Below are 5,504 nucleotides of genomic sequence, written 5' to 3' on the forward strand. Positions count from 1 at the left end.
AAGGAGGAGCGGATATCCGAGAGCATGAGGTCGAAGAGGGCCAGAAAGACAGCAATGAGAGCATAAGAAGTGACGTTTGAGTCGCATGTGCGTGGGCGAGAAGCCCCACCACACAAGGGAGGGAGGTGGAGAAGATTATATAGTTAGTATAATATCTTTGATTGAGAGGGAGATGGGTGAAAAGGATGCGGCCAGCATAATGCTGTCGACTTGTGGGCCTTTTGCAAGTGTTGAGGTAGAGGATCGGAGGCAGGTGCTCACAACGTGAGGTCGATCAATCTTTATGGCAACATTGTCATCTCTTGGAAATGGATAGATTGTACAGTAAGCTGAAGAAGGCCAAGGAATTCTCAGCAAAATTGCAGCCGGAATGGATGAGCTCAACTCATTGTTCCCCAACCCAATCTCTTGCAGGTGCATGCATGCCACCATGTCGACTAGAATGGCACCAGACAAGCCAGTGCATTTGCTAAAGAGGTAGAGCTCTCTCAAATCTGTACAGTTTACTATATAGAAAAATTTACTATATAGAAAACCTAGTATATGGAGAAAATGGGAATTAGCTTGGTTTCGTAGATAGGAAATGCTTCACTTTCTCTAGTTTGGACTTTCACTATTCATGTGTATCCAAACTAGTGAAAGTGTATGGAGAATATATTTTTTTTCCTATGTAAGGAGCTTTTAAAAGTTCCTTGTGATTGCATATGTGCTTATTAATATTGTTATGCACGTAAGTTTAACTGAACTGTCTTTAGATCTGTGGCAAGCTGCAACCGTCTGGCAAAGAGTGCCCACCTCAATCTGAACATGCTTCTAATCGAGACCAGATGCAACATTGAAGTGATCAAGGGCGGTATGAACAAGCAAAACATGAACAAGCACAGAACATGCCAGATGGAGCTGCTACAAGGAGTTGAAATGAGCAGGTTCGAGAGGCTTGAGGGCCATATTGCAAGAGAGTGGGGGGACGACAACTTAGGAGCTGACGCGACGCTTAGACCAGGAGGAAGAGATTGTCATGCTTCAGAGCCACCTACTGCCGCTGCTCAACCTTTCTTGACTCATGTTCCTGAGCAAGAAACCTTCATCTTCCCTGCAATCCACGCAGGTTTGCCTTGTGCAAGCCTACGTCAATACTTGCCTTCTAGCCTAGAGACTCAATTCACTGTACTCCGATGCCTCACACTTGTTGTACAGGCGTGCATTCATTGAGCCCCAACCTGCCATCAACGGGTTGTAGCCCTTCCTCACCTCCTGCAAATTGGCGTTGGGTGCTATGGAGCATGGGACCTGCAAGATGGACGAATGTTGATCAAGGCATGGTGCAGGGTTGGTCTTGGAGAGTTCAAGCGTTGCAGAGGGGCTATTGAGTTTATTTCGGAGCTGTTGTCTGTGATTCCGTGCAACGAGTCAGGGGGAAAAAAAAAAAGGCAACGTTGCTATGCGCAATCAAGAAAAGCCAAACAAATCAAGGCAGGCTGCACGGATCTGTTGTTGCTCATGTGCGTGATAAAAAAAAGCAGGGCCATGCCGTGCAATTCGGGTCAAAGCCAATGGCTTAGATCATGCCAAGCGGCCACTTCTCGGCTCAAGAATCGGCAAAAGCATGTTAGGCTCACCAAGTAAAAACAGAAACTCAAGTCCTGTTGCTGCACTGGAACAAATGACCTCAATATCTCTAAGAGATGGTTCAGGCTTTGAGGAAGATTGGAATGTTTACACGCTATTTGTTATCACAGAAATGGCTGACACACATCGAGAATAATACAAAGGATACGGTCAAGATTCCATGCCAAAAAGGTAGGAGAGACCGTTATCCCAGAAGGCGCCAATACAACCTTCCAAAATCAGCCCATGCGTGTATTACCCAAATCCTAGCCCAGCTTTTAGACACACTTTCCTAATGCATTATCATTAGCTGTTTGCTGCTCATAAGTTGATGTGTGCACCCCATCACCAAAGTCTTATTTGACAGAAGCATGTCTTATGTCCCTTCCAGCACATCAATACATTAAATTCAATCTTAATTGCACATGCCTTTTCTACAAAAGCTACAATAACTTATATATGACAAGCTGAGAAGCACAAGTTTTCTCCCATTGTTTGCTGGTTTAGAAAAAGTAACTACAGCTCTCACATGCAAGAGCCTTCCATCCTTTTCATTTCAAAATTGTAGAGATTTAATGTATCATTATTGGTTCAAAAACATCAGTAATTTTTGCAGTCCAGCCAATTAATATAATGCATAACCGAAGACAACTCGGGTAGTAAAAGCACGCAATATGATTCGAATGAAGAGAGACTCACACGAAAGTCTCTGTTGAGAATCTAAAATTCTCTTGGCAAATGGAACCGTATAAGTTAAGCATTCAAGGACAAAATTCATGAAACGGGTATTGCCCAGATTTGTTAGACCTGAACACTACAAAAGACAAGACAATGATACCAATTAGCAATCTAGAAAATTCATGACCCTGGAGTTAGAATCTGATTGCAAACAATGCAGGAAACATTTTCCAAAAAGAAACCTTTGAACCAGCTTTATAAACTCAGAGATAAAGAAGGATTTTCCAATAGTGCAAGAGAGACAAACAAATTCAATCAATTAGAGTCGTTGAAAGTTGTATCCATAATTAGCATTATACGATTACTTTGAACAAGAAATAAAAAATCTTAACTCAAACCAGACAAATGCATTTGAACTCAAACCAGACAAATGCACGACGTGTAATTATCTATAAAATGTCGCACTACAAAATTTGAGAAGTCTATGTACAGAATAAGGATAAACAGAAAAACCTTGGCATCAATCTCTGCCTCCTGAGATTCTTCAATTTCACAGTCAGGGTCATATAAATCACCCCAACCATCTCCTGCAGATTCAGAGGCTTTTCACTAAAAATTCTTAGGGGATTCAAAACCACATGAAACTCCCCCCACCCATCACAGAATCTCAGAGGCCCAACCCCAATCATCAGCATTCTCAGAGGCTTTACCTGATTCATACCCACAGGAGATCTTGGGGTAATGCTGACATCCCTTTCTCGGCTGGTAATGCAGATTTATAAGGAGATTGTGGTTGATACCAGCATCATAATGACTCCCTCCATCCTCCTTGCATATCCAATCGGCCATCTACATGAAAACCATTTTGCTTGCTACCCCCGACCTCGTTTTATGTTGCCATCCTCATGAAAGCTCCAATTAGAAAACTCTGTGTGCAAACACCTGTTGTTTGTTGCAAAAGATTGTCGTAAAAGAAGCACAGTTTCAAATGAAATGGTTCTCACAAAGCCTATCAAAGATATTCAAAAAGTCGATGATGCCAGCTTACACGATCGAGCTTGACTGAATTGTACGCTTCAACCATAGTCAAATGAAAGGAAAGATGTAGACCTTGCTCGCGCTTGAAACTCTGCATTTCTCTGTGTTTGCTCTTTGAAGAAACAAACAAAACATCTAAGCCTCTTTGGATAGGCACAGAGTAGCCAAACGACAGAAGCTGCGGAAGGAGGAGAGCCAAAGAGATGAGGGGTGGTGCACTAAAGGAGTCGCCTCTCTTCGTCTCCCTCTCGACACTGTCTGTATGTGTTTTTTATGAGGAAGGCCATATAATAAATCCTTGGAGGGAAAGGCTACTTCAAACCCATTTTCATATACATGCTTCACAATGGAGTCTCCTGGGGGAGACCACTAATATTCAAAGGATTATTATAAACGCAAGTCCCAACTCGAAGTCATAATCCGAGCTACTCCAAAACTATAGCAGATCAAATTCTTCAATATCATAACCTGTGAAGACCAAAATCGGCTCCCATTAAACCTACCAATTTCTAAGCAATTTATGTTTTAGAGTTTACTCCTTCATGGTTATATACCTAGCACAAGGCAGGTTAAGAAGTAGCCATCACCAAAGTATACACCAATTGTTGCTTCATAGGGAGGTTGGTGCTTGTTATTGCTTGACAATGTGTGGTGCTATTGTTTACTTGTCAGCAAGTTGAAGTGGGCCACATTCAACATGAGAATTTACCATGGTCCACTTTTACGGTCTTGGTTGTGGTTGTTGCAAATATGCCTTGTGTAACTCCATCACAAGTTATCATAAGCCCAACCTACTATATCAACTGTGCGAAGGCATGTAGACACGCGTTAATTGTGTTTACCACAAGGGAAATCAAGCTGACGATGGTCAGCATCTATAGCATGAGCTTCTTTGCCTTGGAGAGGAGGGTGTTGGTCTCTAGATGATTGGGTGCAGAGCCATTAATATAGGATTGCAAGGGGGCATATCAACCAGCTAGCGATTTGTAGGCATGAGAGATGAGAGCAGCAAAAGGGAAAGCACAGGGGGTCTTGGGTTTGCAAGTGGACTCGTTAAGTAGGATGAGTTATAGCGGGCAAGAGTGTGGTGTTTGCACACAACCCGTAGGAGAGGATGCTGGCGAATGAGATGTAGGTGTGCGAAATGAGAACAGCAAGAGCGAAGCACAAGGGGGGTTGGGGCTATAGGTGGTATGAAAAATGAGTTACAAGTAGCATGGAAGCTGGCAAACAAAAAGCAAGAAAAAATGCTAGCTAATGGAAGTGTGGTGCTGACAAACAAAGTGCACGAAGGATTGCAGGTGAGCGACAAAGAAAGGAGCAACAGGAAATAAAGGTGTTGATGTGAATAGTTGGGACCTTCAAGAAGCCAAGGCCCTCATTGAACATGTGTAAGGCATGGCTATGGCAACGCCAAGGCTGCAAGAGGATGAATGGTTGCAAAGGAAGAGAGTCGTAGGAAGTTGTAGAAGAACCTGACAACGCATCATATCTCCTAGACTCCCACCAACCTTTGGCAAAAGGTCTAGCAACTAAGTCTAAACATTAAAATGGATTAGGCAGGATTCACCCATTTTAAAACAAGAACTAAGAAGAAACATTCTATGTGAAAGTGGTAAAAAGATGGTAAGGATTGTGAAACAATGAAGAAAAAAGAGGAGAGGTGTGGTTGTTAAAGGAGAGTGAAAAATCTAGGAGAGTAATCGTTGGAAAAGTGAAAGTAATAGTGACAAGTACTATGTTGTACATCTACAGTTATAACAAAAACCCTAAGAGCTTGTTTTTAAAAAAAATAGATAAGCGAGCGTGTTTTGACAAAACATGGTGAAAAAATGTGTATGTTGTATCGCGGGGGGGGGGGGGGGGGGGGGGGGGGGGGAGAGAGAGATGTAGCCAAAGATTTACACCAAATGCGATTTGCTTAATAGATCATCAGTGGTGTAAACCATACACAGGGAAGGGATAGGGTTTAAATAGCAAAACTGAGGAATGAGTTTCCGTTCCCAAAAAGGGTACAAAATTTAAGAGAGATAGAGACTCTTTTGGGAGGGAGAGTTTTATGCAATCTAGGGGGTTGGTGGCGTATTTAAGAGAGGAATTTGATACAATCAAGGATGTACCCTTCCATAAAGATAGCACTTGCTAGACTTGGACTTGTAGTCAAATTTGTGGATGATAGA

At 42.5% G+C, this 5,504-nt stretch overlaps 1 pseudogene across 1 annotated transcript; it reads right to left on the reverse strand.

The window, feature by feature from the left end:
• Nucleotides 1–2,083: 2,083 nt before the first annotated feature.
• On the reverse strand, nucleotides 2,084–3,631 carry LOC147438980 (uncharacterized; annotated as a pseudogene). The gene is made up of 3 exons (XR_015184455.1): nucleotides 3,337–3,631; nucleotides 2,800–2,996; nucleotides 2,084–2,422 (listed from the first exon to the last, which is right to left on the reverse strand). The product of XR_015184455.1 is annotated as an uncharacterized LOC147438980 (transcript).
• Nucleotides 3,632–5,504: the final 1,873 nt, after the last annotated feature.

Source organism: Adiantum capillus-veneris, chromosome 16 (assembly GCF_014529385.1).
Source record: "Adiantum capillus-veneris isolate H3 chromosome 16, ASM1452938v2, whole genome shotgun sequence".
NCBI classification, from domain to species: Eukaryota; Viridiplantae; Streptophyta; class Polypodiopsida; order Polypodiales; family Pteridaceae; genus Adiantum; species Adiantum capillus-veneris.